Below are 27,033 nucleotides of genomic sequence, written 5' to 3' on the forward strand. Positions count from 1 at the left end.
TAGTTCAGTTTAGAAAATATACATATTTAATGTGATAAAAAAGGGGAATGATACAAATCAGTACATTGATCAGAATCGATAAAATAACATTGTATTAATACATATGTATTCACAAAAAAAGTTAAAAAGAGTAGATGGTTTCCTGTCGACGCGTTTCGACATAAAGACTATGCCTTCATCAGGACTTCTACCATCAAATTGAGGTATTGGATCTATTGATGCTTCACTTTAGTGTTTTTCAATAGTTATTGTTCCTGATGAGAATGTTTCATTTTTACTTGTAAGGATCTTTTACCAGTAGATAGTAGACATCTGCGTACTGGACAGGATTTTTACCTTCGAGAAGAGATATTTAGGGTGTTTTCTAATGTAGGTACTGTGTGTCAACCTTTCATAATGCTTTAGTTGATCTGCAGAGGAATCGCTCGTTTATGGCAACATTGTTGTTTCGAATTCCTGAGTCAAAGACATCCGTCTAATTGTTTCTTCTTCTGCTGTGGGTCTGATAATGAAGTGATCTTTATCTATAATCTGCTGGACGGATTGTCTTTACTGTTATGTGCTTTTATAGAGCGCGGGGGTTCTCGTCTGGCGTCTGCTTCTCTTCACAGCCAAGGGTGTCTCTTTATTACCGGCGTTTTTATAAAACTGCAGCCTATCAGCGTATAATAGGTTAGATATCAGTTTGTTTGCTAACCTTGGAGGATGTGCGTTGATTTAGTTTAGGTCAGTAGAAAGGTCAGCTAAAAATAAATTAATAAGTAAGGGGGCCAGAACGCACCCTTGTTTCAAACCACTCGATGTAGGGATTGTATTGGTTAGTGTATCTCCCTCACCTAACCTCACCCTTACCCAAGTTTCAGTGTGCAGGAGCCGGATCATTTTTAACAGGTTATCGCCCTATTAGCAAGCTGTCGCTAACAGCAGTTAGCGACTGCTGGTAGGCGATAGCGAGCAGTTTGGGACCCGCTTTGCATGTCAGCGATATTTATCGCTAATGACATGCAAAGTGGGCGTTCCCAACCTGTTAGCATCTGTAAGCAGTCGCTAACCTCGCTATCGCCTATTACCAACACAGGCGTAGCGTTGGAAATATTTGCGCTAAGCGCAAATATCTCCAGAAACTAACGCCTGCTCAGACCAGTTCTTAGCCATTATATCCAATGGGAGTTGGATATAATGGCTAAGACCCTGTTAGCGATAATGCGTGAATATCGCTGTATTCCCGGTGATATTCACGGATATTGCCGCTATAGCCTGGAATTTTATCACTTTTGGGAAGAACGTTGCCAATAGCACGTTATCTCAGTGATAAATTCCAGTGATGCGCGGCGATAAAAAAATTGCCGCTAAGCCTACATAGCGATAAATATGGCTATTTGTTGATGATATGCCCCCTCATTTCCTGCCATTTCCATTCTTTATTTAAATTCTTCTGGGGGACCAATCAAATGTGCATTGCCAGTAAAGGTCACATACAGACAAGGATATCGACTTTTTGGGCTGGTTCGGATTAAGGTTGGAATCTCAGTGTTTCACTATCTGGTGACAACTCCATAAGTAGCAACACAGGTCAGAGTTTACTGCATTTGTGAATAGTTGTTCCTCTTATACTGTACAAAGTCCACATAGCAGCAACTAGATGAAAAAATGTGCTACACTATGAAAAGTAACCTCTAACTGTTTCTCAGTGAAAGTCCTATCTCTCGGCATTCACTGTACTATAAGTTTCCCTCATAGCTCAGTTATTTTTGAATAGCAATATCTATTGTATTTAGTACAAGAATGCAAGTGAAAATATTGACAACCAGGCAGGAGGGGTGTTTATGACTTCAGTCAGGATATCTATGAATATGAAGTAAATAACAGTTTCTTCTGCGCACCCTAGTTTAACCCTACATTAACCCGTGCTCACCCTAAGGTAGCTTGTCCCAGAGCAGTTAGGCTTAATTTTAGATGCAATGTGTAAGGTATTTTTGCAACACTTAAAACAGAAAAACAGTGAAAATACCATAAAAAAGTAATCCACACCAAGTTAGAAAAATAGAGCTTAATTACATGAACAAAGAAAGACCAAAACAACAAAATTCCAATAAATAGAATTGAGTTGTGAATTTTTAAAGAATAAACTGTTTGTAGTGTTAAAAAAATTAGAGTGCCAACAGATGCTATCTGCTCCTGCTGGACAGAGTCAAAACCAAAAAGTCAGGCCAACCGAAATGGAGTACAGGTTAGATACAGGAGACAACCAGGGCCCGCTGCAAACAGAACATTCTCAGAGGATGTATCGACGACAAGAACAAGATACGATGAGCAGGCAGAGGCAATGTGTTGGCGTTGATCATTAGGATTGTAGGCGATGCGTCAGTTCTCAAAGTGGGAGATGCGTCATTGGCAAACCCCTTGAGATGAAAGTGATGCATCATCGCTGAGCTGTACGGCTGGTGATGCAATGTCCTTGTCTTCAGCGACAATACTTTAGTGTTGAGGAGAGATGCGTCGGTCCTGTACGGCACAACAACAGTGATGTGTGAATTTTGCAGGAAGACACAAAGAAAACCCACTTCCCAGGGCCCGGGACTTGATTGACACTACTTGGTTAGGCAGGATTTACAGATGGCAGAGCCCAGAGGCTGTAGCAGGATTGAATGAAGTCTTTGATGTCCCTGAGCCTTTATAACAGGAGGCAAGCTTCCAAACCCTTGGAGGCACTTGTTTCTGGGATGTAGAGATACAAGTCAAGTCCTTCCACTACCAGGCAAGGAAGGCAGAAGGGCAGGCATAGCAAAGTAGGAGTCCAGCAGAGTTCAGCAGAGCAACAGTCCTCTCAGCAGCACAGCATATCATCTTCTTGGCAGAGTGTCCTCTGGTTCAGTAGGGTACTGAGTTGGTGGTATCTGGGGCCTAGCACTTATAACCAGTTGTGCCTTTGAAATGGGGAAGACTTCAAAGAGAGTCCTTTGAATGGCACAAGCACCCTGCCCTTTATGCCCTGGCTCCAGACTCACTACAAGGGGCATGCAGCTCTTCGTGTGGGGACAGGCACATCCCAATTCAGGGGCAAGTGCCCGCTCTTCCCTTCCATCCTGCCCGAGATGGCCCATCAGCCTAGTGATGGCAAATCAGAATATGAATGGCTCGTCAGGCACACCTAAGCTCCCTTTCTATGTGACTGTCTAGAGGGAATGCACAAAGCCCAGCATTCACCCACTGTAGGCATGTATTCAGAGACAGGCAGAGACACAGGATGGTTAAATTAAGAAAATGGCAACCTTCTAAAAATGTTATTTTCAGACTTTCAACTTAAATCCAACTCCAGAGAACCTAACTCAAAATATCTTTCTTTTCACAATGGGGAATTACAAAACTAAAATGTGATAGGGCAATCCCAATGTTAACCTGTGAGATGGATAAGCCTTGCAGAAGTGAGAAACAAATGTAATCATTTTTCACTACCAGAACATGTAAACTTTGAAAGTACATGCCGACTTATTATATACATTGCACCCTGCCCATGGCGCTGTCCATAGCCTGTCCTGGGGTGACTTATATGTATTAAGAAGGAAGGCTCGGCCTGGCAAGAGGGTAAACTTGTCAGGTCAAAATGGCAGTTTAAAACTGCCCAGACAGGCCCCGCTATGGAAGACCTAAGACATGTTTGAAGGGCTACTGTAAGACACTGACTCTCTATATAGTCCCCTAAAAAGAAGTACACAGTGTAGAGAGCACAGCGGGCCTTAAAGTGGCTAAACTAGATAATACAAATGGTCTTTTTTGTGGTACTGTGTGCGAGCAATTAGCTTTATTAGAGGGTACTGCTAAGCATTTGTCAGATAATCAAAGAATGAATCTGAGAACAAATTTAAAACATAACCCTTCTTTTTGATATATGTTTTAAAACCAGGAACTTAATTCAAAGGTAAGTACTTTTTGCGTTACCAAATTTTAATAGTAAGTAACACCTTTAAAGTTGTGCGCATTTTCACTCAAAGCAATGCTATGGAAGGAAAAGTCATAAAGTCGGTTTCAGGGCTTCACCTTCTGTTTTTAGAGTAGTAGTGGGCCAAATCCATGGCACTGCCAGCAGTTATTTGGGGATTGTTTGGATTCTACTGTGATCAGGGTGCCAGTGAGGTTAGTAGCTGAACACTCTATGAAGAAGAAGAGCCGCATATAAACAGGCTGCACAGGGGGACTTGAAGAGGAGTACATGGACTCCAAAATGGGGGCCTAGATCAAAAGGGGTCTTGAAGGAAGAAGGCACAGATGGATCTTCAAAACCCGGGCCAACCAGCTCCCCTGCACTGTGGTTAGAGCAGCTGGGATAGATGCACAAAGGGGCTCCTCAAGTATAGGGTCGAATAAATGGCAGGGGCCTAAACAGGACACCTCGGCCACTCACAAAACGGGTCTCATTGATGCTGATGTCCCTCGATGGCTGCTCATTCTTGACGCAGTGAGGATCCGGACTGGATTCCTACTGTTGGTTCTTGGTGTAGGGCGTCCAGTACCCCACGGGTTGGTGCTGCACAGCTCCGGTTGGTCCTAGTGTCTTCATACTCAGTGGGGAGACAGATCTCACCTTCCAGAGCTTGAATATGTTCGCATGGTTGTCTGCAGCATTGGTCAGGCCAAGGAGGTGCAAGGAAGTGGACTGGACTTTGCATGTTGGGGCCTGCGGACTACAGGGGAGTAGCTTCTCTACTCCAAGGGAGACTGTATGTGATTTACAAAGTGCTGGCAGGTTAGCCAAGGCTTTGGCAGTTCACCAGCTTGTAAGACGAGTTACTCTGTCATGATTGTAGGAGAAGTTTGTGAGCAGGCGCGATTTAAGGCCAAAAGTTTACAGCTCTTCTGCACTTCTTGCTGGGCAGTAACTCTTCTCCGTCCTTGTTCTCTTGACACATTGAATATGAGTTCTTGGGTTCAGGGTAGCACCTAAATACTCAATTTAGAGGCGTTATGGGGAGTGCCAGGTAGTAGCCAATGGACATCCTACCTTTAGGGTTTATACACTCATTATATATCCACTTTCTGGGGGAAGTGGGCATAACCCTGACCCTAAAATGTTAATACCGCCCAAATCAAGATGGGGTAATCTGAAAAGTGGATTCCACATCAGCTGCTCCACCAATGTGGGGGAATTGTGCCATCTGGTAAAAGTCTGCTTTTGTTTGTACCAGTTCCGCATGGGTTGCAGGGAAAGAAATGTATTGGTCCATCCTCTGTATCATGGCATCAAGGAATTTGTGGAAAAACCTTGACAGGCTGCTCTGGGTCACCCCTCCTACCGCAGCAACTACACTTTGATAGCTGCCAGGCGCAAGCAGGTGTAGGCTGCATAGCACCTGCACGTGCGGTGGGATAGCGTGTGCCCTTGGGGTGGTGTGCTCCAACAGTGGTTGGAGGTCCCTGATGAGGTTCAAAATGGTGTCTGAGTCCAGCCTGTATCTCTGTAGGATCTCTGCCTCGGTGAGCATGAACAGGGTGATCCTCTGTCTGTAGACCAGCTCCTCTCTCTGCCATTCCCTCTCTCCTTCCTGCTGTAGCCGTAGCCATCTTGCAATGACATAAAATGCCGCCATCCTGCAAGTTGCATTGCATTTTGGGTCTTCTTTTATAGGTTGCAGTTGGTTACCACCTGATTCCAATCTATGGTAAATACCGACTCTTAAATACCGATTTTGAGGCTAATTCGGTATTTCTGTGCTTCCCTACATCTCTATCAACGTTTTTGCCTCTTCTTATTTTCCGAATCAGTATTTTACCAAATCGGTAACTCTTCCGAATCGGTAAATATACTGATTCGGTATATTTACCGATTCGGTATGTTAGCGATTCGGTAAATTTACCGATTCTGTGTTTTTTCTGATTCGGTATTTTACCAATTCGGTAAATTTACCGATTCGGACGGATTTCGGACTCCTACATCCCGACGGCTCAATACCGCTCGGTAATGGCCGAAAATCGGTATTTTTGGCCGTTACCGACCGGTATTGGGCCACCTACATCTGGCCCTAGAAGCCCTAACAGAGTAAAAGGATGTTAGATTTCTACCATTGTGCGAAATCAATGAATACAAGCAAACCTAAGAGTACCTAGCTTGTATGTAGGTGTAAAGCCAAGAATCCCTCTAGGATAAAGTCAACCCTGTTACCTGAAGTGAGAGAATGTGGGACCCCGTCTTAGTCTCGAGATGGACACCCTGCAAGGGATGTCGGACAACTGCGAGCTGGAGTGTCTGCGTGCAGGAAGCTCAGCTTCTTGCATCAGTGTGTCGGCATGGCAGTCCTTTCCTTCTCTGACTACCTCAGCAAGATATGGTGTATAGTGCCTCACCAATATGTAGAACATTGGACAATGCTGTCTGACATCTTAGAACATGTGCATACTAATTGCCTGGTGATTCCATAAACAACTCAACATGTATGAAGTCCATTAACTTGATGGTGAATATACGTCATAATATGATATAGCTGAAAGTTGTTTCCACAACAAAACCTGCATACAGATAAGTACACAATTCTGATCTAGGGACAATGACAAAGGAACATACCTTAAGTAGAGAACACTCCCCCCTTGGTAAAATAACTAGTGTGTCAGAATAGATTGCCAAATAGGCAGTCATTTAACTTGCATATAATGAGGTTGAATCTATTTAAGTAGGCATCTTGGGATTGAAGCTAAATATATGCTAAATAAATGTCATAATCACAGACTCCATGATGAATCCATGGTCACATTATCGACTTGAAGTGCCAGAGACTCCAATCCGGAATCACATTCAGATTCCTTAAGAGATTCCACTTCTCATTTATGAACTTCAAATAACAGACATGATATTGATCTCCAGCCGATCCTGGGGTAGGTAACTTATGACCTGCAACCATGTTAGTCGACCACACACTAAGGGTGCCGTGTGTTGATTCACATTCTTCCAGTAACACCAGTGGCCCCAATATCGAATTGTGTCGAATTTGCAAGCCAGAACAACAATTATTATAATGGATCAGCAACAGACTCATCAACAGTAATTCTGGGACAACAGCAGTCAGTGAACACAAGCAAAGATCCAATGCCCAATGAAAGGGATACCATAGAGAGTGGACAATGGCTGCATGCAGGGAAACCAGGCAAGTCTGAAGGTCAGGGACCAATGATTCTCCAGTATTCTCAAAACATGTATGCCAAAGATCTGCAGCATCCTGTCACGACACAATTGAAGCACACGTTTCTCAAGGTGGCTCATAGCGGGTGCATCCGCTGCTAAAGAGTAGAAATATGAACAAGAGAGGCTTATTTAGGAATAGCTACAACTTTGAGAGATCAAACACACAGTTAACTCTTTATTGAATGAAACTCTGAACCAACACAAACATATAACATAAGTACCAGTCATAGGTAGAACAGATAACATTATAAAAAGCCTGTATGTGCTGTAATAAGCCAGAACACTGATGTCCCATATTTCCTATGTTAAAGATGAATGACTGTGTACAACAATTACTGTGTTTCACTACACATTCCAAACACCTGGATGACTAAGGTCTTGCAAGCAAATGTGAGAGCTGCATCAGGTTGAAACAATCATGCACTAAGCCTTCTTAGCTTAATGGAAACACACTTGCCAAGTAGGAATGAAAGGCCACGAGAAACTCCATATTCTCCTGTGTGGAGGAGGCAATTACACACTGTTTGATTATCAGACGAGCAGGGTAAGCATCAAGTCCGAGGGCATTTCAAATAGCATATCACATTTTCATTAAACACAAAGCAGTCAAATATCAGCCATTGGGAGAACAAAAACCAAATGGTAAAACAACAGAGTGCAGCACCAATATAATGGGAAATGAACAAAGGTCCACACAAATTGTAAACTAGAAAAGGTCAAATAGCATACACTGTGTGCCAACTACACAGTGAACTGAGTGTCAGCCTCATGGAATTCAAAGTACCCCGTAGGTTACAATGCAGATCATTGGAAATGTGCCATCTAACATGGCAAAGAATGAGATCATGTATGTCATGCCAAAAAAACTACTGTGCAATTTACTTGGAGCCAAGGATGTATGACATGTAGCCTGAGATTACTCAACAGGGTAATCAAATGCCAAGTGTAATGGCATTTATTCATATATGTGGCTATAGGAATCATTGTTTGTTAATATGATATAAACAACATATGACAGGCATTCCAAACATATGATACTGATCATCTGCATTATATTTGTCAAAACAGATACCAGTCAATTCTCCCCATCCCATTTGGTGTTGTACATGTCAACAATCAAACAATATTGCGTCAAATGGGGATGACTACCTGCTCCAATCAGTCACTTCGTCCATCATTTCCTTTGGTTTTGCTATGTTCGCCCTAAGTTGGCAGGGTATGTCCAGACGTGGGTCCCTTGCTCACTTTGCCACAGGATGCAAGCAAGCCTGGCCAGAAACCGGTCCCAGGATGCTTGTTTCCGGTCCAGTCCAGGGAAGATATGGCTTGACATGGCTTGGCAGTTTGAGCTGGATTGTTCCCATGAGGCACAGGGAAAGACTGATTTGCATATGGCCATGTCTGAACTAGGGTAGCGGAGTGAGCTAAAGAATGATGATGGATTAAACCCAGATCAGTGTACTGGGGGTGAGTGCTTGCAATGTTCAACAATCCCTACATCTTCCCCTTTGGTTTTGCTTTGTTCGCCCTAAGTTGGCAGTGTATGCCCAGGCGTGGGTCCCTTGCTCACTTTGCCCTCTGGATTCAAGCTAGCCTAGCGGATGATGGCTAATTAGCCAGAAACCGGTCCCAGGAAGCTTGTTTTTGGTCCAGGGAAGACATGGCTTGGCAGTTCGGGTTGGACTGTTCCCATGAGGCACAGTGTCAGACTGATTTGCATATGGCCATGTCTGAACTGGGGTGGCAAAGTGAGCTAAAGAACGATGATGGATTAAACCCAGATCAGTTGACTGGAGGTGAGTGCATGCAATGTTCAACACTCCGTCCATCATCCCCTTTGGTTTTACTTTGTTCGCCCTAAGTTGGCAGGGTATGCCCAGACGTGGGTCCCTTGCTCACTTTGCCACTGGATTAAAGCTATCCTGGCTGATGATAGCTGGTTAGCCAGAAACCGGTCCCAGGATGTGTATTTCCGGTCCAGGGAAGACATGGCTTAGCAGTCCGTGCTGGACTGTTCCCATTAGGCACAGGGTCAGACTGATTTGCATATGGCCATGTCTGAACTAGGGTAGCGGAGTGAGCTAAAGAAAGATGATGTATTAAACCCAGATCAGTTGACTGGGGGTGAGTGCTTGCAATGTTCAACAATCCCTACATCTTCCCCTTTCGTTTTGATTTGTTCGCCCTGAGTTGGCAGTGTATGCCCAGGCGTGGGTCCCTTGATCACTTTGCCCTCTGGATTCAAGCTAGCCTAGCGGATGATGGCTAATTAGCCAGAAACCGGTCCCAGGAAGCTTGTTTTTGGTCCAGGGAAGACATGTCTTGGCAGTTCGGGTTGGACTGTTCCCATGAGGCACAGTGTCAGACTGATTTGCATATGGCCATGTCTTAACTGGGGTGGCAAAGTGAGCTAAAGAACGATGATGGATAAAACCCAGATCAGTTGACTGGAGGTGAGTGCATGCAATGTATAACACTCTGTCCATCATCCCCTTTGGTTTTACTTTGTTCGCCCTAAGTTGGCAGGGTATGCCCAGACGTGGGTCCCTTGCTCACTTTGTCACTGGATTAAAGCTATCCTGGCTGATGATAGCTGGTTAGCCAGAAACCGGTCCCGGGATGTGTGTTTCCTGTCCAGGGAAGACATGACTTGGCAGTCCGGGCTGGACTGTTCCCATGAGGCACAGGGCCAGACTGATTTGCATATGGCCATGTCTGAAGTGGGGTGGCGGAATGAGCTAAAGAATGATGATTGATTTAACCCAGATCAATTGCCTGGGGTTGAGTGCTTGCAATGTTCAACACTCTGTCCATCATCCCCTTTGGTTTTGCTTATTTCGCCCTAAGTTGGCAGGGTATGTCCAGACGTGGGTCCCTTGCTCACTTTGCCACGGGATGCAAGCAAGCCTGGCCAGAAACCGGTCCCAGGATGCTTGTTTCCGGTCCAGTCCAGGGAAGATATGGCTTGACATGGCTTGGCAGTTTGAGCTGGATTGTTCCCATGAGGCACAGTGTCAGACTGATTTGCATATGGCCATGTCTGAACTAGGGTAGCGGAGTGAGCTGAAGAATGATGATGGATTAAACCCAGATCAGTTGACTGGGGGTGAGTGCTTGCAATGTTCAACAATCCCTACATCTTCATCCTTTAGTTTTGCTTTGTTCGCCCTAAGTTGGCAGTGTATGCCCAGGCGTGGGTCCCTTGCTCACTTTGTCCTCTGGATTCAAGCTATCCTAGCGGATGATGGCTAATTAGCCAGAAACCGGTCCCAGGAAGCTTGTTTTTGGTCCAGGGAAGACATGGTTTGGCAGTTCGGGTTGGACTGTTCCCATGAGGCACAGTGTCAGACTGATTTGCATATGGCCATGTCTGAACTGGGGTGGCAAAGTGAGCTAAAGAACGATGATGGATTAAACCCAGATCAGTTGACTGGAGGTGAGTGCATGCAATGTTCAACACTCCGTCCATCATCCCCTTTGGTTTTACTTTGTTCGCCCTAAGTTGGCAGGGTATGCCCAGACGTGGGTCCCTTGCTCACTTTGCCACTGGATTAAAGCTATCCTGGCTGATGATAGCTGGTTAGCCAGAAACCGGTCCCAGGATGTGTGTTTCCGGTCCAGGGAAGACATGGCTTGGCAGTCCGGGCTGGACTGTTCCCATGCGGCACAGGGTCAGACTGATTTGCATATGGCCACCATGTCTGAACTGGGGTGGCGGAATGAGCTAAAGAATGATGATTGATTTAACCCAGATCAATTGACTGGGGTTGAGTGCTTGCAATGTTCAATACTCTGTCCATCATCCCCTTTGGTTTTGCTTATTTCGCCCTAAGTTGGCAGGGTATGCCCAGGCGTGGGTCACTTGCTCACTTTGCCACTGGATTCAAGCTAGCCTGGCTGATGATGGCTAATTAGCCTGAAACCGGTCCCAGGAAGGTGGTTTCCGGTCCAGGGAAGACATGGTTTGGCAGTTCGGGCTGGACTGTTCCCATGAGGCACAGGGTCAGACTGATTTGCATATAGCCATGTCTGAACTGGGGTGGCGGAGTGAGCTAAAGAATGATGATTGATTTAACCCAGATCAATTGACTGGGGTTGAGTGCTTGCAATGTTCAACACTCTGCCCATCATCCCCTTTGGTTTTGCTTTGTTTGCCCTAAGTTGGCAGGGTATGCCCAGACGTGGGTCCCTTGCTCACTTTGCCACTGGATTCAAGCTAGCCTGGCTGATGACGGGTAATTAGCCAGAAACCGGTCCCAGGAAGCTTGTTTCCGGTCCAGGGAAGACATGGTTTGGCAGTTCGGGCTGGACTGTTCCCATGAGGCCCAGGGTCAGACTGATTTGCATATGGCCATGTCTGAACTGGGGTGGCAAAGTGAGCTAAAGAACGATGGTTGATTTACCCCAGATCACTTGACTGGGGGTGAGTGCTAGTAATGTTCAAAACTCGTCCATCATCCCCTTTGGTTTTCCCTTGTGTGTACTGGCGGCATGGACATGTTACCATGGAATTAAATCAGACAAAGGTTGAGATACCAACAGGACAACAATTTTGATACATATGTCCATTGTGTTGAACTATACAAATAGTCCCACATTGACCCTGTTCCAACATCCTGTTCAGTACATCAACAAGGACTACCAGAAGGCCAGCCCACAAAATAAACAATCAAGTACAAACACAAATAACTGATAGACATACCTGTTGAAGCCCTCAGTGATGACTCTGTACTCAGAGACGTGAATGTTGACGATATTCCTAGCACTTCTGGAAAAGACAGCTAGGCCAGCCGGACTCAGTTGATCTCATTGGGCCCACACCTCCAACCACCACAGCTGGTAAATCAACATCCACAACCAGTGCACCTAGCACAGGCATGCCCATACATAGCTCCTCAGTTCCGCCTCTTCAGGGGACTAACACCACTACAGAACTGAGGAGGCTGGACCGAGTGGCAGTAGGCAGTCCTGTGAAAGGGCAGCGGCCAGTGGAGCCTGACTTGGTAAGAGGAGATTTGTGCCCACCCCATTTGAGGCCACTGAGGAGACTGGCACCCAGCCTACTGAGCAGACTGACTCAGTTGTTGTCACTGGGCCCACTCCTCTAACCATCAAAGCTGGTACATCAAGAGCCAAATCCAGTGGCCCTTGCACAGGGGGGGTCTATATTCTGCTCCACAGTCCCGCCTCCTCAGGTGGCTAACACCACCACAGACATGAAAAAAGGCTCGACCGAGTGGCAGTAGGCTGTCTGGTGCCTGGCCAACGGCCTGTAAGGGCAAACATTGTAGAAGAGGAAATGCGGTCCACCCAGCTGAGGCCACTGAACCACCCTCCCTGCTACTCCCCAAACAGTTTCACAGGCTGGCTCCTTTAAGAGGGGAGGCATTTCAACACCTCCAGGCAACTCTGACCCTGTGCCCCACCTTCCCTTGGTGAAGACGCCATCTACCCCCTTAAACAGATCTCTGTCGGGCAGACTGCAGTAATGCATGCCATCCTGGGTCTGGGTAGCCAACATGCTCATATGGCTGCATACCTGGGTGGCATTCATAGTGGTATTCGTACCATACAGGGATCTTTTCAGGCCCTACCATCCACAATTGCAGCATTACACCCACTGCAGCTTTCCCACCCACATCATTACTCTTTCACATTACCAGTCCACATCCCTCTGCCTGTAACTGTCCAGAGCAGAAATACACACATCCATGCATGCACCCAGATAGACACATGCAGTGTACCACAGCCATTACCACAGTCTTCCAACCTATCACATCTCCTCAAAGCCAGCCATCCCCACTCACAGTCATCTAACCCACCACACCTCCACTCACAACACGTGACAGCATTTCAGTTTATTCCACTGCCTCTACCTCTCAACCTGATCCCAACCTTGTTTTACCTGGATTCTCTTACCTAGCCCAGTTCCTCATGTATATTGGACTTTGCCCTGTATGAAACCTCCCTTGCAACCCACCACCCAAATCCTCTTTAACCATCCCTATTCCTTTTATTACTAGGACCAGACCCACCTGTACCAAATCAGCCCCCAAAAGACGAGGAGGAGGAGGAGGAGGAAGGCCTATACTCAGAAAATAAATCCCCTTCAAGGGTGAAGTCCACCCCCGCCACCCCTCCAACACCTCAGCCTGTAGTCTGTCCCTCCCATGTGTGGTCCCTGAGGTGCCTGGCTTGGTCATCTCCCCCGAGGTGGTAATTTTTTTGCAGTGAAAAGTAGGGAATAGTGTAGGCACATAAGCCTAACATACATATTTCTTGCATAATGGACTGGCCTAAGGCCTTACAAGTGTACATAGTTGTATTCTTCCTTTATAAAAGCAATATTTTCATATTTCACCTTGAGTCCTGCCACCATTTATTATATAAATTGTAAAGCTGAAATAATCGTTTTATGATTTTGTCACATGTGATTACCTTAAATCTTGATTCTTGTTGACTCATGTGGGCCAGACTTCATGAGGTTGTGATACCAATAGTTGGAAAACTAGAGGAGCAGGTCAAGGGGTCCAGATATACCAAATGTGCTATTCTGAAAACTTGATACTTCAACAATCAGATGTATGTCTTTGATGGCACTGTGAAGATGTGAGATATAATGAACAAGCATCCAGTTACTTGGTGGAATGTATGAAGCGCATTTATTATGTTGTTTTGGTTGACCTAAATTCATAATGTACGAAAGAAGTACCAGAAAGGTATGCAGATCATATGTTCAGCTTCACATGTAATTTGGTGTGCATGACTGAAGAAGCATTACAGCTGTGTCCCCCATGGATGAAAACACTACATTTGCACATGGTTCTTGGAAATAATATTGGGTGGGGACGATGGACATTTCAGTCACAGACATTCAAAATCCCCATGGCTGAGTGAGTGACATGGCAAACTACTTTGCTATGTCATATGTTTCATGGTTTGTTTCTATGCCCACTTACATAATGAGTAAATCAGGTTATGTCTCAAACATTTTGTCCCTAATGTGGGAATTGGCATTGAATGAAATACACATGTCCCGTGCTGGCCACAAGGCTATGTCATGACATCAATGCAACACAAACAATCTATCTGATATGTACACTGATCCTAGATGATCGAGTACAATCACAATGGTCATGGATGTCTTGCCTGTTTGATCTCCTCTTATGTACATCTCAGCGTGATATCTTTTGTGAAGCTGCAGATTCATAGAATGAAAAAAAACAGTCTCAGTTAAGTAGCTTTGAGGAAAATACCTGCTGTAAACAAGGTGATGCTGATAGCTGTTGAGCAGATGGGGACATAGGAGGCAATGGAGGGGAGATGAGTCTGTGGATGAAATGCTGAATATGCATTCTCCTAAAGCATCTGGGTTTATTTTTGAAACTGCTGGTGACCAGTTTGTTTCTATGTGTCGTATGATGTACACTCTGTTGACAACTGCTAAGATGGTCAATGTGTTGCCTCGCGTATTGTTCATTTCTTTTTCAAATGATGCAAGGGGATGTTCAAAACACGGTAGGAGGTCTTGACCACCGCTTGAACTTCCTTTGAATGGGATTGGATGTTTTTGAACATCGCGATCCAATGGCGGTTTGCGTGCATGCTGACTTTGAGTATCTGGCACATATGTAGGTGGCAGTGACCTGTCCTCCTCACTTGTCAATTGACACTGCTGCGATACAGCCCTCCTCAACAGTAGCTGCTGTTTGCCATCTCTGTAGGCCATAATGGCACATCCCATAGGGCTGAGGGCCCCTGCCTTCTGTCCTGAAGAACTTGAAAAGTTGGTAGAAGAGGTCCTCCTCATGTATGGAGAACTGTATGGCTCAGCAGAGGAGTAGGTGTGTGCAATGCTCAAACATCTTACTTTGTCAGGATGCATGCCTTCCAGAGTCTTGTTAAAAACAGTTGTACATGTGTGATGTATGTAAAGTGCTTCATGAGATTGTACAACAGTATTTGCTTACCTATGTCCATATGGAAGATGTCTACAATGTTCATTAAAAGAGACCTAAGTACAATGTCAAAGAGGTATGGTCAGTACAGGTTTGCATGAAGAATGGGCATCATGTGTATGAATTTTGTAAGATATGATGTATTAACTTAGGTGGACATGTATCTGATCAATTACAGTTACTGGGCTTTCTGCATGTGTACATCTCATGTGACTTAGAAATAATGATGATGTTCAGCATGTGTGTTAAATGAATGTTGATACATTTGAGAGCAGTGATTCTAATGATATGTCCATAACCACATACATGTTAATGTGTCACATCATTGAGACTCGCTAAAGTGTAGGATCTTGTACTTTGACTTTTGTCTATTTTATCAGCTTGAGTATATACTGCTCAATGGCTAAATATGTGGTGTGATAGTACACTGTGTGCTGGCTAAACGTGATACTGCAGGTGGAGGCAGATCTATTGACTCCACATACACATGGTTACATGATATATACACCCGGGCCATGTGAGTTTATTATAAGGAGCTGGTGTGACCAAAATCATCTGTCCTCAATCAGACTCCCTCACCACACTGCTGTCTTCATTCTAGATTCTTAGACAAATGTCTTGCCCCTGACCATGGACCTTTCCATGTAGTCTCTCACTGTGTTGATTAGTGTTGGAAGTGAGTAAGGGCAGAATGGAGTGAGGAAGTGATGTACTGTTGCCCATATGTATGTTTAACATGCCTTCAACTAGCCCATGTGTGCCCAACCAAACTTGTTTAGTTGTCATGCGTCTTCAGACGTGTGCATTGCATGTGAATGTCCCAGTGCTTGGTGGGGTATTCCATGTGACATTATGCAGGTAGTATGTACATGTGTTAGCTCTGCATAGCCCTTACATCATGTTACACATGATTGACATTACCTGATCCACATCAATATGACCTTTGCTTGCCACTTAGCCAGAAGACAATGTGACACATGCTAACATACACATTGCACTTTAGATTTTTGATGTAGTACATCATATTGACTGTCACGTAAAATGTGGCATTAGCTGGATGATGGTCAGCCAGGTGGATACAGGTGTGTCCTGACATGGCTAAAGGTCTTGCCCATCATGGGTTTATAATGGTATTGTATGTGCCTCTGTAACATACATCAGGCAATGATGAGCAAACACATGAACACGTATGTTTGCTGTGGAATGTGTACTAGGACAATGTGTTCAGGCATGTTTGTTAGTAGCTGTAGGACAATACCGTGTCTTTGTAGCTTGGAAGGTAGTGACACTGATGTGAAGCCTACTAATGCAACATGTTTGGTGGTGCCTTCTTTTTGTGCTAGGTATATTCAACGGTTCAGTGTGAAAGTTGCTTTGTTCTTCTCATCTATCAGGGTAACATTGACTTGGTTCATCTTGTATTTATGAGCAGGTCAACACCCATCAGAAGCAGGCCTTATAGAAAGCCATTGCTTGAAAAGTGTGTGCCGTGAGAGTCTATAGGCATTGCAGCATTTACTGTTGCAAAAGGTGGGAGGACTTCAGATGTAGATGCCGCAACACTGCAGAGTACCGGCTGGGAAGGTCCCCCACATGTTGCAGGGGCATGCACCAGCCCTTGATTCTCCTGATGGTCCGTGCCTTGGCAGTGGCCTATTCGGAGCTTGATGGGCATTTGAGGGTCCAACTGCAGCTACCAGGGGGTGAATGTTGTACATAGTCTACTTAATGTTAGCTAACCTTTTACTCTCTTTCCAGACTGATTTTAATACATAAGGGATGATGGAATACTCCACACTTGAAGCTGGTGTGTATTACCATGGCTGGATACTAAAAACCAGATGTATTCCACTAGGAATCTCATATCCGATTTTGGTATCCATTTTAAGCGGAGATTGATAAACATCCAATTATAGCCGTCACATGGCTTAGTGATGTGCCATGATGCATACAGTTGCATGATGTTGTGGTTGTCCGATATCCCACTCATGACAGATCACAAGGTATTGTTCATGAAGTTGCTGCAACAATATGTGTGGCATGTTGTACAAAGTGTTCACATATGTCATGTTTAGAAATGGCATGTTGGCACCCATATATTTCCATAGTTGGCCTTGTTTTGAGGGTTTTTAATCTATATAGTGTAGTCTGTATATGAGCTATTGTCATATGTATTGTTGAACACATGCGGGTCTGCGTAGCTATGAGTAGTTGTTGATCTTTAACTGACCATGCACATTTCGATTTCAAAAGGTTTTATTGGAAATTTCAGTACAACTAATTATGCTGTGTATACATTACATATGCAGGTGAGGGTACATCAGAACAAATATAAGAACATATAATAAGAAGGTGACAGTCAGCGGCGAATGAATGGTTAACCATGATGGCGATTGCTACCATTCAGAAGAGTCTGGGTATTATACGAGTATTATTGAGATGTAGCCCTGAGAGGAAATGGAAAGAAGGCGAGGAAAAGAAAGCGAGGATGGCCGTAGTTAAGAAGAAGCCATAGTTAATCTTCTTCTGACCATGCACATTTCACTGTATATTAGATCGTACATATATGTTCAAGTTTATTGTGTGACTTGGGGCCATATGTATCAAGGCCAAATGGGTTTGCGAACTCATTTTCGCAAAATGCTATGTATGAAGGAATTTGGGTACAAAATAAGGAATCGCAGAATTTGCGAATCCTTATTTTGCGATTGCATTTAAGGAATCGCAAATTTTGAGATCCCTTAAATGCGATGTATTAAGCAAAAAAAATTCCAAAATGGCATTAAGGAATCGCAAATTACCACCAACTAGAAGTTGGTGGTAAGTTGTGATTTCCTTGAAAAATGCACATTTCAGCATTTTTCAAAGTGCCAAAGTGCCCTTAGGACATGTATGTGCACCACATGTGCTCCCATACTTATTTCAGGGGTGCAACAGGGTGTCCTTTGGACACCCCTGCACCCTTGAAATTATTCTCAATTTGCGATTCGCAAATTGCGAATCGCAAATTGAGAAAAAATTCCCATTCCTTCCTATGGGCCAGGAGGCCCATAGAAATGAAGGGGAAAGTATTCCTTAATTACGAATTCGCAATTTGCAAAATTCGCAATTAAGAAATATCAAGAAATCGCTAATAAATTGTGATTTTCTTGATACATACCAATTAGCGATTCTGAAATAGCGATTTCTTCAAAATCGCTATTACAGAATCGCTAATTGGTATTTTGATACATATGGCCCTTGGTTCTGCGTTAGCAGATGAATAAAGTGCATTGTTCTATCTCTGTGATTTTGTGAACATTACTGTGAACTCAAACAGTGTGTCATGTCTAAGTTGATCATTCCAGCACTGTAACGGTATCGTATCCCTTTGTTAATGGTCTACTGTGGGGCCTATATTTGTTTTAGGCTGTGGAGATACAACTTTGTTCCACAGTCTGGTTATATAAGGGTGATATGTGATATAGTATGGTTATGTTTGGTAATGTTGATGTAGGTCTCACATGACGTTAACGAAAAGGAATTTTTTGGGACTGGTGATGTGTTTGTATGTGTCCATATAATGGTGAGGCCTATTTCTTGTTTTGGCATGTACTATTCATGTTCATTCATTGCTGGTTACAGATGTGCCATATTAACAGGTAGTTGCATTTTCTAGGCATTGGATATCTGTACGGCGTAGTGTAGCTGTACTGTGGTGATGATGTTGCAAATGAGACCTTGGTGGAATCAGCATGTTATTTTTTGTGGTAGTGGTCTCTTGCCATAGCTGATAGTGTTACTTGAGACCCATAGTGGCCACGCAAGTAGTTGTTGCCAAAGTTGATGCTGTTATGTATGCCTCTTTGATGTTACTGATTTGTATGTGCATATATCTCTCACCCGGTTCCACAGTTTTTTCGGCATCAACCAAGCCAGGCAGAGGAGACCATGCTGACAACATTGGGAGGCATCTGGCCAGAATGGCTCCGGTCTGGAGACCGACAGCAGCCGAGCCAGAGTGTTGGAGGGTGAGGGGCGAGCCCTGGGGAAACAGACTCGCATTGCCATCCTCCACAGAGTCTGGCTCCAGTGGCAGCTCTGTGGTGGCTGTGGACACCACAGGAACTGTGTCACAAACATAATTGTCTGCCGCCACCTGTTCCATCTCTGCCGTCCCTGCTGTTTCACACAAAGTTGTTTGCTTTGCTCCCGTGAGGGGTGTTTCGTCTCTTTTGCTCCAGGCACCTTTTCCCCAGGCCTGTGCCCACAGTGAGGAGGCTGTATCACTCCTGAGACAGACCTTCCACCCCTCAACTAGACTCTTCCACATCCCATGTCCTGTTGCTCATTCCTGTCCCAACTAAATGGAGACAGCCGCACTCAGACATCATCATCCACAACCACCATATTGTCCCCAAAATGCAGGAAGATTGGCATGCAAGCATCCACTGAACAGACACAGACCTTTCTCAGCATCCCCACTACCCACATACCCACTGAGCACCCACCATCAGACACAGGCCACACAGAAGCAAAAGGCACACCCATTTCACAAACACACACTGCCTATACCTACCAAAACCTATCCCTTGTTATCCCCTCTCCCCAAAATCAACTAGGAATATCCGAGGGTCTCAATGTGTTTCCCTCTGCCTCGGACAATACCCCTCCTTCCACTTTTGATCCAGTTCTTACCCTTCTGACCCAACTTTACCCTGATGGTAATTTGACAAGGTGCATGGAGGCCCACCGGATGCCCCTACTTCAGGAAGTTTCCTTGACAGTGTGATATTGACAAGTTATGGGGTACAATGCAGTAATGAATCCCCAAATCAGCATTGGACTGGCCTTTTGCAGTCAATATTTTTTTTTAATGTTTTTCATAAAGTTTGAATATTGTATACCACCTTGGTGGATGCATTGCTTATCATGATAAAAGATGTGATTCTATAATTCAGTTGATACTACTAGAGTGTTGTATTCTGGAGCTGGGAAAAGGTGGCCCTTTCTCAATGGTGATTGTGATGTGACCCTTGCTGCTGTTTGTGAGTTATTATGGATTAGGGGCCATGTACAATTACTAAATGTTTGTCCTCAACACCTAATGGTAGCTATGTAGCATTGTGAAGGTTATCATTTGGTAAGTATTGCACATTGTACGTTATCTACCAGATCTTGCTGCCCTTCTCCCAGTGATGTTGTTGTGATATGTGGGCTACGTGTTTGTAAGAGAGGTTAGAGTTTGTAGACATTCATTGTGTGTGCTTTCCATTCTTTTGTTGGTTTTCCTTATTTTGTGTCCATTTGAATGTGAGAATGAATCAGCTATTACATGTAGTTGTGGGAGATGTGATTGCTAGCCTAAGGTACCAGGGTACATTGGCTAAACATGTGTGGGACAGTGTGTAGCTATGGGTTGTCCCTGATATGTTTCAGAAGCCATATCCGAATGCAAATGTTGTTTATAGACATGAACAAACATGTGTAGCATCTCACTGTCCTCAAATGTGTGCTTTGTGTTTTATGTAGTGTGATTACTATTCTGCCTGAGGTGTTTCAGTTGTGTCATTGGATATATGTGTTAAAGAATAGACTTAGTGCCTTTAGGTGACCTTGGGTTTTGTAGTGGACTGTGTCTGTGACTACTGTGTAGCTGTGCAGGTTTGTGGGAGTTATCTTAATTTGCAATACTGATGGAATAATTATGGGTAAGGACAGGGCCTAGACTGTGGAATACATGATGGGGATATGGTGACTGGGTCATTGCTTCCCAGGGCATCATTGGTCTGTTGCACCGAGGCAACGCAGATACAACACTGGCAATGTCAACAGAACTGCACCAGCACACATGTATGCACCTAATGCAACTCATAATACGGAGCAACACCTTAGAACCAAAAGCAACGAAATGCCGGTCCTCCATCAGCCAAACTCGTAATCAGGCCCTTAATGTTTAATTGAGTTTTAAGTTGCTTTTTAACCCCTTCGCTGCTAGGCCTTTTTCACCCTCTGCTAAGTCTTTTTTGGGCTACTTGGGGTAGTTAGCGCTTAGGCCCCTGTAACTTTTTAACCACATAAGGTATCCACACTAAATTTGTGTCCTTTTTTTCCAACATCATGGGGATTCTAGAGGTACCCAGGGTTTGTGGATTCACCTGGAGGGGACCAAAAAATTGGGCAAAATACAGGTAAATTTGTTTTTGGAGGGAAAAATTGGAAAATGGGCTACAGATGAAAGTGTTTGTTTCTTTCCTTGCAAAGGGTATCACAAAAATGGATTGTGGTGCTGAAATCATCATCTTCTCAGCTTTCAGGGACAAGCGGACTTTTGTCAGAAAACCAAACTTTTTTTACACAGTTTTGGCTTTTTTTCTGGGATATAGCCTATTTTTGCAATTTTTTGTGCTTTCAACCTCCTTCCAGTTAATGGTAGAAATGGGTATGAAAGCCATAATGAATCCTGGAAAGCTATACATTTTAGAGAAGTAGACACAATTCTGAATTTAGCAATGGGTCATTTTTATAGATCATTCAAGGTTTCTTTATAGAAATAAAATGTTGAATATAGAAAGAATTTTAAATTAGTTAAAAAAACAACCCTTTGTGTAAACGTTTTCACCTTTAACTTCTTCTAATTATGACAACTGTTTAGGAGCAATATACCGTTACATCCACTGGACTTTTCTGGTTGTGGGGATATAGGACTTGTAGGTTCATCAAGAACCCGACGAACCCAGAGCCAATAACTGAGCAGTGTCTTGCAATGGTTTTTTATTATGTACCGGGTATATAGAAATTCATTTGGGAAAATATATGCATGGAAAAATCGGTATGAGAGACACCTATGTATTTCTGAAATTGGAGTTTAGCAACAGTAGATAGTTGCACCTTTCTGAAATTGTGAGTACCCATACTAGCATGAGAATTATAGGCCATTTTTCAAAATGACTTCTTTTTTACACATTGTCTTTCATTTGGAAGGCAGAAATGCATCGAAAGGCAATAGGTAAGAACAGTTGCTCTACAACCCTAAGTCTCCCAATAAAAATAGTACCTCACTTGTGTGGGTAGGCCTAGTGCCCGCGACAGCAAACGGCTCATAACGCAACGTGGACACACCACATTTTTACAGTGAAAACTGAGCCTTTTTTGCAAAGTGCCTAGATGTAGATTTTGAACCCTAGCTCTGCCGGCACCTATACGTTTTTGAAAACTAGACTCCCAGGGGATTCCAGGATGGGGTGACTTGACTGGCTCTCACCAGGGTTTGTTACCCAGAATCCCTGGCAAACCTAAACATTTTTTTAAAAAACACACATTTTCCTCACATTTCTGTGGTGGGAAGTTCTTGATTCTGCGTGAATCCACACAATTCCACCAACCCCGCATTCCCTAAAGTCTTCCCAGAAAAATGGTACCTCACTTGTGTGGGTAGGCCTAGTGCTGCGACAGGAATCGGCCCAAAACACAATGGGGACACAACACATTTTCACAGTGAAAATGGACCCTTTTTTGCAAAGTGCCTAGCTGTAGATTTTGAACCCTAGCACTGCCAGCACCTAAGGAAACCTAGAAAACCTATACATTTTTGAAAACTAGACACTCTTACCCAGAATCCCCTGCAAACCTCAAATGTAGCTGAAACAAAACTTTCCCACACATTTGTGTGTGGGAAAGTTGAGGCATCACTGGGCTGACAGAAATTTCCTAGCACCCAGCCTTCCCCCAGGTCTTCCGATAAAAATGGTGCCTCACTCCTGTGAGATGCCTAAGTACCCGTGACAGGCATCGGCCGAAAACTGCTTTTGCAAGGGGGGTTTACGTGGGTTTCTGTCCCAGTGCTTGGCGGCCAGCTAGGGAAACCTACCAAACCCACACATTTCTGAAAACTAGATACCTGGGGAATTCCAGGGAGGTATGGCTTGCATGGATATCCCAACGTTTTCTTACCCAGAATCCCCTGCAAACCTCAAATTTACCTGAAAAAATCACTTTTTACACACATTTTTGTGTGGGAAAGTTGTGGCATCACTGAGCTGACACAAATTTTCTACCACTCAGCGATCCACCAGGTCTCCTAATTAAAATGGTGCTTCACTGTAGTAACTTGGTCCAGACAGATTGTAGTGTTTCAAGAGTATTTATTGTAGTAGTTACAAATCCGGTAGTTCAGCCCCACCAGGAGCATCCAGCATGCTGCTCAGCCCTTCTCAACTGTAGCCTTTGACTCCCAACATTCCATATTACATCATTCAGGGAGAATTCCACAAGCATAGCATGAACCACATTAGATCCAGGATACTACACTCACTCTTGTGGGAGGCTCAAGTAACCTTCGACAGGCAAGGGCCCAAAACGTATGGAAGTGACATCAAAATTGCCTATCTCAAAACGACTTGGTTTTGCAAGGGGGTTCACCTGGGTTTTTGGCCCCGTGCACGAATTTAGTTAGCAAAATGTTGAAATAAATTAGAGTATTCTTACATTATTTTCTTGATGTTTAATATATTTTTTCAAAGTGGCAAAGTTTCGTTCATTTGCAGTTTTTAAGGTCGTTTTCCGTTAATATTTTGGCGTCTTTTATATTATTTATTTAATTGATGGAAGATTTGTATTGCTAGCTGTTGTTTGTAATTTAAGTCAATTGGTTGTAATAGCGTCTGTTTAATTTTTAATTGCTTTGTCAGTTATGTCCTTATTTGGAAAATACTATTTAGTTTTTTTTTTTTTTTTTTTTTTTGTCCTCATTTGCCATAACCTCTTTTCATAGAGAAAAGCCAACCACCGTGCGAGACAAACAGATCTTTTATGCCCTCACTTACCCAGACACGATTCATTTAATGGCGGAAGACAAAATCATAAAGATGAAACAGAGGGAGGGAGGGGCGAACCCCTTATTACTCCATCAAAGTGTTTCAACCTGAAGGACCCATTATTGTATTCGAAGGGGGCAACATCCCAAGGTCCATGGAGTGTAGTAGGCATAATCATACGACCCGAGGAAAAGGAAAAAAAAAAAAAAACGGGACTCCTATCTCCAAAAAGACAGATTTCGTTTGCTGCAGGATCTGGCCAAGTCAACCTTCGAGATTTCATATAATGACATTAGCCAGCCTGCGTGCGATGGGGCAGTGGAGTCCACCCAAAATTTGCAAATTTGCCGTCTTGCCAAAATAATTGCATAAAAGAGGAGAGTCTTTGCTTGGCCGGTTACCCTTTCATCTAAACCAAAAATTATTAATGGGAGAGTGATGGTCAATGTTGTATTTAGGATAGACTCCAGGGTGACCTTTACTTCTTCCCAAAAGAGCGTAATAGCAGGGCAGTCCTTAAACATGTGTATATCTGATGCTTCAGATAACATACTTTATGTAGGACTGTATTCAGATTTCCCCATACCCAATTGCCTTTGAAAATTACTGAATTTGAGTCTAAGGAATTTATTAAACTAAACCAGGCACCGCATGAACCATTATGTGTGAACGGATACGGGAAAAGAGGCAGAACTCCCTCGTATTTCTGAAAGGGAGGAAGTCGGCCACATATCCAACAATTTGTAGCATTGCTGGACTGATGGGAATGATGTAACATACTGATAAAAGTGCCATTTGGAAAGAGATGTGCATGTATGGAGATAGGGAAAACATGTGTAACAGAATACTTGCAGCAATAATCGTAAGACTCAGAAAAAACATAATCAATAATGTCACAATACAGTGACTACGAAGAGATTTACAATATTCTCGTTTCGTGAGCTGGTTCTGTCTATCTCTCTCTCTATTGGGGTCTAACGGGTACATGTCAGAAACTGTCTAACCGATTCACCTAGGGGAGGACTTAAACAATTACACTGTCTGACTTGCTAGACCTCAACTTTGAACGATACTCCTGTTGCGGAGTTTTCTCTATCAGGGGGATTTTAGAGTCACTGGAATCTGGGCAGTCCTTAGAGGGGGAGGAAGAGTCAGTCTCTAGCGGCGATCCGTAAAGTTTTTTAACATGACTCATATGGACCCATACTTTGCGGCCCTCCAACTTAACCGCCGTCCTCGTGGTCAATAAGACGAGCTTCGGTTCCTGCCAGCGGGGCTCCAGCGGACTTCTCCTGTCAAAGTTCCTTATAAGAATGTAATCCCCGGGTACAATCTGGTGTGGCTTCACCTCGGTGTTGTCGGGAAAGGCTGCAGCTACCTGTGAACGACAAGATTGTAGTGCAGACATCAAGGAGGCAAGGTAATCTGTCAGCATATTACAGTCAACATCTGTGATTTTACGAGGCAGAGGCGTCCCCCACATATTCGGTGGCCTGCCAAAGACCACCTCGTACGGGGATAGCCCTGTTCTAGAATGTGCAACCATTCTCATGAAAAATAAAGCAACGGGTAGGGCGACTATCCAGTCTACCCCTTTCTCGGCACAGATCTTAGCAAGGCGTGTTTTCAGTGTCTGATTGTGGCGTTCCACGAGACCTGCTGCCTCTGGATGTCGGATGCAGTGGAATTTCCACTGATATCCTAGCAGGAGTGATACCTGCTTCATTAATTCGGAAGAGAATGGCTGGCCGTTATCTGAATACACGACACGGGGCAAACCGTACCGTGGGAAGAATTCACGAACCAACTGTTTGGCAGTGGTCGGAGCAGTGTAATCTGGGACTGGATATGCTTCTGTCCAACGGGAAAGTGCACATACAACTACGAGGATGTATTTGAACCCTCGACAGCGTTCCATCTGGATATAATCCATCTGGAGGACTTCAAAAGGGTGATCGGGAGGATTGAATCCACCTTGCTCTACAGGAATGCTTTTACCTGGGTTGAACTGACAACAGATCATGCAAGTACGCACTTTCTGTTTTGCTGCTGCTTGTAAATGTTTATTGTACCAGAGATTCTGTAGACTGTCTAACATAGCTTTTTCTCCTAAGTGTGCTGGACTATGCGCAGTGTTGATCATAACTTGAACCATAGAGTCGGGGAGAAACCATGTGGCTTTTCCCTTCGTCATCCATCCCTGATCTGTCTGGATCCCTCCTAGTTCAGTCCATTTCTTTATTTCGTCTGGAGTAGCATGTGTCTGTATGTCAATTACCTCTAGTGCGGGATCCTTAACTGTCATGCAATGTGTTGGTGTCGGAACTATTGTCTTTGTCATATCAGCTGCATGTGTATGAGTCAGAGCTGTGTGTTTCGCAGTTCGATCAGCCAGGTCGTTACCCTGGGAAATAGTATCTGTAACTTTCGTATGTGCCTTGCACTTCATGATAGCTATGGCTGATGGCAAATGTATTGCTTCCAATAATTCTTGAATGAGAGGACCATGTTGGATTTTGGATACATGAGCGGTCAAGAAACCTCTTTCCTGCCAGAGTACACCGAAGTCGTGTACGACTCCAAATGCATAACGTGAATCTGTGTATATGTTACCATTCCTGTTCTTGGCTATTATGCAGGCTCGGGTCAGAGCAATGAGCTCTGCAGCTTGAGCAGACAATGTATCAATATGGTGTGTTTCTTTGACTTCAGTTTCAGTGGTCACTGCATATGCGGCCACTAATTCTCCTGCGCTTGTTCTCATACATGAACCATCCACATAAAGTGTCAGGTCTGGGTTAGTCAGTGCAACATCTGTCAAGTCTCGTCGGGGCTTTGTTACTGCATTAATGATCTCTATACAGTCATGTGGAGCTGAATTCGAAATGTTCGAAGGTAACAATGTGGCAGGATTAAGTATATTACAGCGTCTGATTTCTATGTGTGGCTGGAACAATGTCAATTCATAACCTGTCAGTCGTGCTATAGTCAGGTGTTGTGTCTGTGTTCTGTTTAAGAGAACTTCCACAGAGTGTGGAACTTGTACTGTCAGGGGATGTCCTAGCACTAAAGAATCACTTTGTCGGATTGCTAAGGCTGTTGCTGCAAC

This window comes from Lissotriton vulgaris, chromosome 6 (assembly GCF_964263255.1).
Source record: "Lissotriton vulgaris chromosome 6, aLisVul1.2, whole genome shotgun sequence".
NCBI classification, from domain to species: domain Eukaryota; kingdom Metazoa; phylum Chordata; class Amphibia; order Caudata; family Salamandridae; genus Lissotriton; species Lissotriton vulgaris.